We start from the raw sequence: 13,046 nt of genomic DNA, 5'->3' as shown, positions 1-13,046 counted from the left end.
TGTCACAGGAGCCTTTATGAGGGAACAGAAGATATAACTTTGCCTCATTTTTCATTTCCTGTTATCTCTCTGATTTCAGTCTTCAGCTGCTCTGTTTTCCTGTACCTCAACTGGAGCCGACATTATCAGAACACCAGCTGCTACCACCCCTGCAGCTGGGGCTCTTGTCAGTAGTTTCAGGAGGAGAATGCTTCCTTCCAGAGCAGCTGGGAGCTCCCTCTGGGCCTGAGCAAACCATATTATTATAGTAAGGTCTACAATATGCAGAACAACTACTAACTAAGTAATACCAAAAGACGAAACATTCCTGAATTTGTAAAGTATTTTTATTTTATGGAACACTTTCCCAACTGTATTCCTGTGAGCCTTCAGAGAACCCTAAGACAACAGAAGTGGTACAGTTGTGCTTGCTTGCATTCCTATGGAAAGCAACCTTTGTGTATCCTCTGAAGTTAGAAATGCCTAGCCTGTAGTATGATCCAAGGAGAAGTGACAGAGTCGGCTAGGCGATCATGAGAAACTTGGACAGAAGATGTACAAGGGAAAGTGAATGTTGGCTATGATGAAGAAAGGAAACAGTAGCCAGCTGTTCTGGTTTAGGTATAATACATACCTTCTCAGAATGAAGCAAAGGGAAGAATGGACAGAAAAAGAGACAAGGAATAAGGAAACGGAAATAAAACAGATCTCTTAGGGATTGTTTGAAACCTGCATTGTGAAGAAGAAGGAAGAGGAAGAAGAGGAAGAGGAGGAAGAGGAGGAAGAGGAGGAAGAGGAGGAGGAGGAAGAGGAGGAGAAGGAGGAGGAGGAGGAGGAGGAGAAGGGGGAGGAAGAGGAGAAGGAGTAGGAGAAGGAGGAGGAAGAAGAAGAGGAGGAGGAGGAGGAGGAGGAAGAAACCCAGCCTTTTCTTTTTTTCCCTTATATTTTCTTAAAGCTTATTTCTTCAGTCTGATAAATTTATCCTTGCCTTGTGGAAACCACCATAATAACAGATCTATATTAACATAGGAATAATAAGGATGGAGAAGAGGTCTTGATCAGTCTTAGCTCTTTCTCCCCAGACTATGCCCCTTCCATCCACAAATCCTCTAGTATTTAGTGATGATACTAACTTTGATTTTTCCTACACAGTTGGCTGCCCTTAAATGCCAGTCTTGATCATAGGCTCATATTTCTGAATCCAATAGGAACAAGTGTCTGTATAGTTTCTGTCACTCCAGAAGTAACCATGCTAGCCTAAACTTGAGGGTTCTAACTAACTAGAAATGATCCTAATTCTGGTGTCCTAATAATCATTCATCTGATATAAATTTTAAAATAATTGCCATTCTTCAACCTAGTATTTTTCCCAACTGAAGGCATATCTTGTTTTGATTATATTCATTGTAACATTCCTTTAGTACCTGGTTTTACTCAACAGTTGAATTTACTGTAGAATCTTTCTTGCCAGCACCTTAGTCATCCTAAATGGGATCTGAGAACCTGATTTCTGGTACTGTTTTTCTCCTCCTCTGCCTCCTCCTCCTCCTCCTCTCCCTTTTTTCCTCTTCTTCCTTTCCTTCTCCTTCCTCCTCCTCCTTCCTCCTCCTTCCTCCTCTTTCCTCCTCCTCCTCCTCCTCCTCCTCCTCTTCTTCTTCTTCTTCTTCTGCTTCTGCTTCTTTCCTAGTCCTTTCAGCCTCCTGAACTCAAGCTTGACTATTTGATATGAAAATTAGAGGCCATAGCCAATGTGATTACAAGATGATTCACATTTCTGTTTTATTTTGAGAACAATGTGCCATAGAATAGGTTAGGTGATGAAGAAAGACACAATAAAAAGTATGTGGGGCAGGGAGAAGGCCAATAACAAACCAGTATTCATGAAGCCTTGAGAAGTTAACTCCACACGTATGATAGGTTAAGCCTGGCACAGAGCCTCCAATAGGATATCTTAGTCTAATTGCATTGGGTTATAATGCAAGTCTTGCAGATAGGTCAGCTTATCACAGAGTGCAGCTGTGGAGAATGGGAGGTTCAAGATCAAAGTGCTGGCAGCATCAGTGGCTGGTTAAGGCCTGTACCTGGTTCATACTTGGCTGGCTTCCCTCTTTATCCCCACATGACAGAAGAACAAAGGAGCAGGAGTGGGGAGTCTGAGTCTCTTTGATAAAGTCACTAATCCCATCCATGACTTTAATCATCATCATGCCTTTAACATTTCCCACAGACCCTATCTCCTAACACCATCACCTAGCAGGTGAGGATTTCAACATGAATTCTCTAGGAACATGGACATTTAGTCTAGAGCACTAGACTTCTATTTCAAGTTCTTAACATTTCCCTTCTCCCAAATCCACTGGCACCGTTATCGCGCATTCTGTCATCCATTGCACAAGATAAGGCTTACGATTAATTGTGGTTTGATACACTACTGCTACTAAAGATATGTGACAACTTACCATAGAAAATGTCTCAAAGGAATGATTCTTGGACTTCAGCAAGGTACTGAAGCTATGGATTATTGATGAAGGAAAGATTATATGCCTGGTGTTGTAACCCTGATGAGACTAGACAACTGAGGGAGAAAGACTGAGCATGGAGTGACTAGAATTGGGTCTTCCACAGAAACAACTATAACTATTAGAAGCTTCATTCTGTGATAGCTGCTCACTTGACATTCTCTCTGAACCTGAAGGGACTCTCAGTTTCCAACGTGGCTATTGATCCCCTCCAATTGCTCAATCCAAAATCATGTTTTGGACTTTTCTTGGAGCTTCTGGTAAGTTACAAACTAAACTATGCTGACTTAGAGCTGTATCTCCTCAAGTGTGAAATACAGTAGATAATTTTAGGTGGTGAACAATTCTGGCAAATAAAATAGAATCACAGAGCAAGAATGTTGTTTCCTTCTTAATTCTCCTTTGAACCTTTGGATGACATACAGGATAAAGTATCAGTCTGAAGTTGTGCATCTTTAACACCACTGTAACACTTGCTTTTTCTCATTTCTTCACACACACACACACACACAATCACACACACACACACACACACACACACACACAATGTATGCTTGAAGCACGGAGTCTTTTACAGACAATAGTATGGCCCTAGAAGTTAAATGATTTTAGTTACATTGCACTTCTTTACATTCTTACTCTCCTCTTACAGAAAATAATACCAGTCACGTATTTGATCTAGTGAAATCGAATTTCCCTGTACAAATGAATTTCTGAGTGAGCAAGAGCAACTGGGTTTGAAGAAAATAAGTAACTGATGTGGGGGAATGCTGACAATAATATGCAAATAATAATAGTAATAAACTAGGATGTGGTTCAGACTCCCAACATTTTCTTTGCAGAATTGCTCTCTCCCACCTTCTCTGGTATTTTGTTACCCTTTTGCCCAAAATAATGATTCAGCCGAAGTGTACTTTGATTGACTTGACAGTAAGTAGATATCTCTCTGGTATTGCTACATTTCATGGTGATGCTACAAGTCTTACTAAAAGCTGGGCTCTACACAAGGGAATGAGCAGTTTCACATGGAAGCGCTTTGCGTGGCAAGAGCCAGCATAGATTGGGGCATGAAGCGTTGGATGGGGACCATAGTCCTTTTCTAGTTCCCTACTTTCAGTGTCTTCCAGGCACGGGTTGCAGGGGAAAAGAAGCTGGAGCCCACAGACCATGTATTTGGGTAATTGCTTTCTCAAAATGAAATGGCATCTTCTTTTTATTTCCATTACTCTCACCTAATAACACCAGCATATTGTATTTCCCACACTGAAATCCAGGTATAAATCTTTGCAAGCACAGTGAGGCCTTGTTGGGTTTGGTTGTTGTTTCTGAATAGAGTATAAGGAGACATAAAATGTAAGTGAATCAAGCCCTCAGCTAGCATTTAATTGATAAGAACTAAAGCTAATATTAGATAACAAATAAATGGTCTGTTGCACAGGCATTTAATTAAACACCAAATTAATGCAGTAATGACCTACTGGAACTAACAGCCAGGAATGCTTTACTGCACTCAAGCATCTGGACGCTTTCACCTTCCAGTTCCCCCTCCTCCTTCCCCCGCCTCCACGGACAGATACATTATAAAGAAATACATTCTCTCATATCCTATGTCCTCATGTTTTCATGTCCCAACTCATCACACATAATAATCTATTTTGCCCAGAGAAGCTTGACTATTTAGCTGACTCTCTACGTACAATTCCCCATCATATAATGCCGTATCTCAGCATTTGGGTCTATTTGAAACCCTAGTCTTGTAACCCTTGGCTGATTACATGCTGCCTTGAAGATTAATTGCAGACAGTGTTTTAAGATAATGGTCTCAGGGCAGAGCATGCAAAATCATGAAGAGGAGTTGAAGAATCGATACATGGCTTTGTCTGGGCCTATCCAGGATCTTTCAGTCATACAATAAAACACATAATAGGTAGAGGAGATTAACTCCACTAAGATTTACTCCATTCACCCCTGTGGAGTTCCCAGGGCTCACCAAGGCTGAACTCTTTCTGCCGTCTTCACATTGACTAATGTTCACAGTTAAGAGTTAAATACTGAGTACACTGTTACTTTTTGTAAACATTGGCCACAAGTGTCCAACCTGGAGGCTACCTACTTTGCACAGTTGAGAAAACTTCTCTCTTCTCTGTGGACATCAGGCAGAATCTTTTAGTGTCACTTTCCAGGTATCTCTGTTTATCTCCAGATGCAGCAACCACCCATGTATGTATTGTTTCCATGCTAGTCTGAAACCTAGGTATTATTGACTTTCCTGAAAAATTCTCTATGATTTTAATACAGTGTAATTCTTCCCCTATTTCCTCTGAGAGAGAAGAAAGTAAACTTATCTTGGGTGGTATAGCATATATGGAGCATATGTGGAGCTCCCTGAGCTGAAAAGTTCTTAAATAGAAGGAGCTTTTAAAGATTATGCAGGAATTCTCCCCCAAATGAACACCCATCAGCTTTACTACCATGATGAAAGTATCAAAGTGATTTTTTTAAATTTTAGTTTTTTGTTGGTTGTGGGGCCTGAACTCTGGGCCTGGGTGCTGTCCCTGAGCAGTTCAGCTCAAGGTGAGTGCTCTACCATTTGAACCACAGCACCACTTCTGATTTTCTGGTGGTTAATTGGAGATAAGGGTCTCATGGACTTTCTTTGCCAGGGCTGGCTTTAAACTGTGATCCTCAGATCTCAGATCCTGAGTTAGCTAGGATTACAGGAGTGAGGCATTGGTGCCGGGCTATCAAGGTGATTTTAACAAATTGAAGTAAATAATACTTGGACTCTAGGAAGGGCAGTATACAGTGAAAAAATTCTAATGTATTTTATTGTAATATTATATAATTGTTATTAATGCATGTGTAAATACAAGTCTAGATACATGTATAGATATAGACTCACAGGTTTTGGAGTTAGATATATTTTTTTTTCCTTTGAGACAGTCAAGACCTTCCTGCCTCTTTCTCCCAAGTGCTGGGATTATTGTGTATACCAGCATGCCTAGAGAGAGATCTTCTTTTCTCCTCTATAAGTGGCTCCTATCAATTCTAATGGATCTCTTCTTTAACATGAAAACATCTCTTCCTTTTTTTTGGGGGGGGGGTCCGGTCGTGGGGCCTGAAGTCTGGGCCTGGGCGCTGTCCCTCAGCTCTTCAGCTCAAGGCTAACACTCTACCACTTAAGCCACAGCACCACTTCTGGTGAAAACATCTCTTCTAACACCATCTTCATCTAATTTCTGCATCTCCCTTTGGGTTACTCACTGCCTAATTCATCCTCAAAACTTTTACACAGCACTTCACACATTCCTGCCTCTTGATGAGTCTAATCGTTATTTCAATGGACCCTTTTAAAACTTCATTTCCTTTTGTAAAGAGACTGAGAGTAGTACACATCAAATAGGGAGGTTTCTGGAAAAATTCAAGCTGAAGAGGGACAATGTCAGAGATGTGAAGTACATGGCATGCAGTATCTTTTACTAAGACCAAACAGGGCTAGCCCTGCATGCAAACAGCAACATTCTTGGAGTCATCAAAAGATTATACCCATCTATTATACCCATCTATTATATCCCATGACTTTGGTACTATTGGCTTCAGAGTATTGTATGAATGCTGGGTGATAAAAAATAATAACAGCAGGGGCTGGGAAGGTGGCTCAGTGGTAGAGCGCTTGCCTTGCATGCATGAGGCCCTGGGTTCAATTCCTCAGCACCACATAAGCAAAAAGAAAAAAGCCGGAAGTGGTGCTGTAGCTCTAGTGGTAGAGTGTTAGCCTTGAGCTGAAGAGCTGAGGGACAGCGCCCAGGCCCAGAGTTCAGGCCCCACAACCGGACCCAAAAAAATTAATAATAATAATAATAACAGTAGTGAATAATAGTAATGCTATTGAGGACTTCCCATGTGTCAAGAACTGTTCTAACCTTGAAGAAAAAATTAGACTTTGAAGATCTTTTATGCATGCAGTGTGTGTGTGTGTGTGTGTGTGTGTGTGTGTGTGCACGCGAACGTGTGCATGTACTAAAATTGAACTCAGGGCCTCATCTTCTCAGCTTTCTTGCTCATGGCTGGTACTCTAACATTTGAGTCATACTCAAGCTGTAAGAAAAAATAAGCTTAAAAATAGCATTTTAAAATGTTTTCTTTTCTGGGTATTCTCTTTCTACCCCATTTTCTTGTTGATTCATTAATTCTAGGTTTATCTTGCTATAAAGAGAGCTGAGTGGCTCATGACTATAATTCTAGCTACTCAGGGGGTTGAGATCTGAGAATCACAGTTCAAAACCAGCCCAGACATAAAAGTCCCTATGAAAGTCTTACCTCCAATTAAGCATTGAGCTGTGGCTCAAAATGGTAGAGGACTAGCCTTGAGTGAAAGAGCTCAGGGACATCTCCTAGACCCTGCATTCAAGCCCCATGACTAACAGAGAGAGAGACAGAGATAGAGAAACAGAACAGAGAAAGAGGGAGAGGGAGAGAGGGAGGGAGGGAGGGAGGGAGGATAAAAAGGTGGGAGAGAGAGAACTAAGTATATGAGTTAACCATAGGTTTCTAATTTCTCAAATCATCCTTTACACTAGTTGTTGAATGTAACACTCTTCTCACCTCTGTAAGATCAATTGAGAATTATTACAACTCCTTTTAAAATAAATATTTGAAGCACAAAAATGTTTAAAACTCACGCAGAAACTCAAAGCTACCTTTTAGGAAGAAAAGTTGACTTCTAGTCCAAGGTGTTTTTCCATGTTGTCCCTTATTTTGAAAGGCATTACACACACTGTTAAACTAGCTGGGAAAAGGCACTCATGTAATAAAGTTCAAAAATAAATAAAGAAATATTAAATTGTCTCCTCTAATTTTCATTCTCCAGTCATATGTTTTATCCCAGGATAGCAAATTGTTTACAAGCAATTACAGTAATTAAGCATAAATACACCCCAGTGAGGCAAATATTATTATCCACTTTTTAACAGATGGGAAAGCAGAAGTGGAGAGTTCAGAATGACCTGCACAAGGCCAAATAGTGTGTCTGCAGCAGACAGGGAGGGCTTGGAACCTCTAGCACCTCCACTTTGTCCTCAGATTCTCTGGTGACGATCCCTCTTTAAAGAACATTTGACATTCAGAAGAAGGGAAGAGAATATAAATGATGAAAATGGTTGGTGGCAACGGCAGGGAGAGAAATGCCAGAAGTAACGACCACAAGAGAGGAGATGGCTTAAGAGATGCGATGTGACAACACAGTAGCTCCCAGGCATGAGACAAAGTCTGTGATCACTCTGAGTTGCCCATGTTTGGCAGTGGAGGTCATGAATAGAATAGAAGAATGACCTCTACAAAACAAGGTGACCATTTTTTTCTTTTTTTTTTTGTTCTCCTAGTTCTGCACCTTCAGAATGAGCCTGAACTTATAAAATGAAGAGAACTGAAACCACCAAATAATACTGTGCACTCACGATTGGACACAATCTCCCTTTCTAAAAGGATTCAGAATTTGTAAGTCAAATGCACAGTTGAATTAATATTAAGAAAATTGCATCCAGGGGAAAATAATGAAAGACAAGAAGGCTAACTTCTCATGCTGTGGCTTTCTGCCCCATTATCACATTTAACAAACAGTTGAATTCAAGCAGAAAGTGGGCAGCCAAACTGAGTAAGACAGGAAAGAAACAATGGTGTGAAGCGTTAACCCAACACAACCAAAATGAGAAATCACCAGGAAAACTTGTCACATTCCTGAAATCCAGAACAGTGAAGCCAAGACACATTTTTTTTATATTTTTTCCCCCTGTGGAAGTCTTTGGAGAAGTGTTAACCCTCTTGGTCATTACTTATCAATGTAAGGTAACTGTGGCCAGCAATAAAATAGAGGAGATTTGAAAGCCTCCCTCAACTTTATGAAGCTATAGGGAGAGGAAAAAAGAGTACTTAGACCCTCATTTCTGCAGCAAGTTATTTATGACTTTGGTTATTTCTAGGGAATCATATAGCCACTACATACTGCCTACAGGAAAGGGAGAGACCAGCAGAGATAAAGATAGAAAGAGGAAAAGCAGTCCTTAATCGTCAAAGTAAATGGCCTGTACCCATTTCAGGGAAGCATGCTGAATGTGTCTGCCATGTCTGCTTTTCCCACAGGAGGTGGGATGGTATTAAGAACAGTGTATATACTGTTGGAAAATTCTTTGTACCAAAAATGTCAAACCACATTGAAACAAGAGTGGGCGATTTACTACCTATAATGAAGTAATTTTAGTTGGTTCCAATAGATTGGTAAATCTATCAAGGAACAAAAACAACTTATGTCAGATAAAATGCATAATTTTAATTCTTTGGTATAATGGCTATGCAAAACACTCAAAATTCTGTTTCTGTTTGAATAATTTAGTCCCTAGCCTGTCTCCTCTAACTCCCAACACTAATGAAACAATAAATGTTCTCACAAACTACCAGAATAATGACTGATCAGGCAAGAAGATAAAACATAATAGATCAACATGATAGTTGAGCTATGTAGCCTGATGCCAAAAAAAATTCCCCTTCAACAATGTCTTTAGATATTAATTGGAAATGATCTCAAAGATCAAAGTCTAAGTGGGACAGATTATGACTGGAATGAGAGACCTCACTGGCTAGTCAGGTAATTGTGGCTCACAACTATAATCCTAACTACTCAGGAAGCTGAAATCAGTAGAGAGTAGCAAAGACAATGAGACTCCTTCTCCAAAATCACCAGCACAAACTTCCAGCTGGAAGTATGGGTCAGATGGTAGAACACCAACCAAGCACTCATAGCTCAGCATGTACAAAGCCCTAAATTCAAGCTCTCATACCAGCAACAAATAAATAAATAAATAGAAAATAAATTTATTAGCTGTCATTCTTTGATTTCTATTACTTGGTTGATTATAACTGTGACTTTTTCAAATTAACATTGTGCATTCAAGTTAAATGATATCACCATCTTAAATGAATAAGTGAATGGATGATGCATGATTAAATGACAAATAGCTTCACCTTTTCTCTACTTAAAATAGGTAGATGATGTTGAAGTCTGACCATTGTTAGTTTCCATCTTAGACTGTTCTGCATGCCGCACACATATGACATATCAATTAGCACATGGTTCTGTCCTGGGGGAGACTTCAAACCTGAGTACACAGCATCCAGCAAGCAGCCCTGTGAGACCAAAATGGACCTTTAAGCTAGTCTCATTTTGGAATCTGGCTTTAGAATAGCTTTGATTTCGCATTGGATCCCATCCAATAAATTACTTCTGAGTAAAAAAAAAAGAGGTGCATCTTCCATCCAAAATATTGGTTATTGGTTGGGATGGCATGGTTTCCTTCACCTCTGAACACAAACGGTTGATGAGTAATGGTGTTACTGTCTTCCAATTTACTAGAGATGGAACAGGTCCCAATGGAAGCAATTACTAATCCTAGTGGCTAGTAGATGAGCTATAGCTCTTATTCCTGGCCTGTATTTCAGCAATATGACCAAACATCCCTCTTCTTGAAAGCTGGTCTTCTTACCACTTGCTTAAAAAGAAAACAGTTCAGAAAGGGAAGTATCTAATGACCTCCCTAACTGTTGAGTTTCCAAATTTTCAATATGACATTTGAGCAAAGTTACACTTGTTCATTCTCCGTAGATTTTTCTCAAACTCAAATTCCTGCTTGGGGATTAGTGAATCAGGCTTACAGGTTCTCAAATCTCTCCTGTACTTTTCCTTCGCATTCCATATCTTTAAAATCATAACCATGATATCATGTCACTACATACTTCTGAACAACAATAATAAAAAAAAACTTGTATCAAGTTGCTAAGCTCATGCTTCCAATCTTCCACTTCGACATCTGGAGGGCTGAGATGGCTTGGGACAGGTGCCACTGGCTAGATAATTATGAAGCTTTAATTGATTTATTTCTGAACCAGCTGCCACTTCTTCCATTTTTCTAACATCTTAAATTTTCTTTATACTACACCTGCCCTGAGTCACAATAATAGGGATTTAGTAAAAGAAAAATTAGCTTTTTATTGAGAACAAAATGAAATTGTGTTGGTTTAATTTATTTTGCTTTGTTTTGTTTTGCTTATAGGTATGTGAGGGAAACACTGATTTTTGTTCTTTTACTTGCATTATAACCCATTATCACTTTATCTTTAAATTATAAGGTTCAACTGCATTTAGGACTCTAGTTTCTCTTTTGACTTAGAAGATCTTCTGCCTAGGCAGACATATTTCCTCTGTCCTAACAGTAATGGAGAAAATGTCTGGATGACCTTCAATAATTAGTGAAACCACTTGGGTGATTTGAGAAAAAAAGCCCAATTTCCTCACATAGTAATAGCTCTCCCCAAGGTCTCTGGTCTCTAGTCTTAGGGCCTAGAAGGATGAGTTTTGTACCTAAATAGAATAGTGACTAATAGTATTATGGTCATAACCTCAAATGAGAAGCTGAAGCAAAAAAATATTCAGCATAGACAATGGTGGTCTTAATAAAATAGGAATCTAGCCCTGCCACCCTTCACTGAATGTTGCAATGAATTTGCTGCTTAATGGGGCATCCAGGACTCTCAGGATCTGGTGCCTGCTACCACTCCAGTCTCATAGCTCAAGGTCCTCTGACATTGTCCTTACCAGAAAAAAACACCAAACTATATATAAACTACTCTTTTCCAATGTCTTTAAACATTCCTGCCCATAGGATCCCCTCCACTGGCGGTGTTGTTTTTCACCTCCCTAAAACTCTCGTCTCCCCAATATCTGTCATATTACATCTCTGCCATGTTGAACTTCCCTTCAGTTTGGCTTGCCCTAAGTTGGCTCTAGATGGACAGTGATAATACACAGTGTGTTTTTCCCCAATATTTGGTATTTTAATAAAAGAAACTGGCTAGACACAGTGTCTTAAGCCTGTAATCCTAGCTACTTGGGAGGTAGAGATGGGGAGATGGGGTTAGATGCTATCCCAGGCATAAAACTTCAATAGACAGCATCTCAATCTATGGATGGGTATGGTAGTAAATGCGTGTTTTCCTAGCATGGGGAAATCCAAGGGATTGTATCTGTGGCTTGTACCAATCATCCCCAGAGACAAGAGGAAGTACAAGTAGGAGGGTGAGTCCAAGCTGACCCCCAACATAAAAACAAGACCCTTCCTGAAAAATAACCAATGCAAAATGAAGCTGGGTGAGTGGCCCAGACATAAAGTACCCAGTGTATGATGCCTAAACATTGGAGCATATTGTCACACAGTTGTTTGTTTCCTGGTAGTCTTTTATTGCAGGAGAATGGGGATAAGGTGATGAGTTCAGTATATACATTAGTCTAATTAAACAAAGGACTTACACTGGAAAATGTTAACCTTGGAGAACAGAAATGATTGCTCCCATTTATTTCACAGAGACTCCTTGTTTTACATACATGCAAAAGCACACCATTCTGGGGATTTCAGATTTGACTTTGTAGTGAATTTTACCTCTAGTAGGTGATTGTTTAGGTCTGTACCAACTGCAAGTTCATTATCTGATAACTCTGCTATATTCATTGACTACCTATGAGAGTTAAATAGATCATGACACTTGAAGGGCTTGGTGACCACAGTGTAATTACTCATAGAAAAAGAAATACCAGTGACCTCTGTCATTTTATGCTCACTTCTCTGCTTATGAGTTAAATGATTTTGCCTTTTGTTTCCTAAAAATCACTGTGCCTTAAAAGAACAGACCGACACCAGCCAAAATTTCCTGTTATCCAGAGGCTTTCCGAATTTCCAGGATAAGAGGAGACAAAGGACACTGGGAACAAAAATATTCATGTAACTCTACACAAAAAAGAAAGGCACGTGATGCAGTTCTGTTCAAGAGTTATGAAAGCTCAATTTAGGATGAAGAACACTCTGTGAAACCAATGTAATCTCAGTTTAAATAAGTAAAACAAAATTTTACAAGACACTATGCTGAAAACAAACCTTACAACTTGTGAGGGAGGGAGGGAGGGAGGAGTTGGGGAGGTAGGGAGTGAAAGGGTGGTAGGGGATAAACAAGAGAGGAGGCGACAATGCTCACTAGGAAATGTTCTCATTAATTACTCATGTAATTGTAAACCTTCTGTACACTATTTTTTACAATAAAAACACATTAAAAACAATTTTTTCTTCAGATATTTTTAATAGTCTTTAGACACAACAAAACTATGGGCTAGCCAGGCACCACTGGTTCACACCTGAAATCCTAGCTATGCAGGAGGCCAAGATCTGAGGACTATAGTTCAAAGCCAGCCCAAGCAGAAAAGTCCTTGTGAGAGTCTTATCTCCAATTAACCACTTGAAAACCAAAAATATAGCTGTGGCTCAAAGTAGCAGAGCACTAGCTTTGAGCAAAATTGTTCAGGGACAGTGCCCAAGTCCTGAGTAGTTCAAGGCCCATGATCAACAACAACATAGATAGATAGATAGATAGATAGATAGATAGATAGATAGATAGATAGATAGATAGATAGATAGATAGATAGATAGATAGATAGGTAGGTAGGTAGGTAGG

This window comes from Dipodomys ordii, unplaced genomic scaffold (genome assembly GCF_000151885.1).
Source record: "Dipodomys ordii isolate 6190 unplaced genomic scaffold, Dord_2.0 Scaffold25, whole genome shotgun sequence".
NCBI lineage: Eukaryota > Metazoa > Chordata > Mammalia > Rodentia > Heteromyidae > Dipodomys > Dipodomys ordii.
This window is presented reverse-complemented; position numbering follows the sequence as displayed.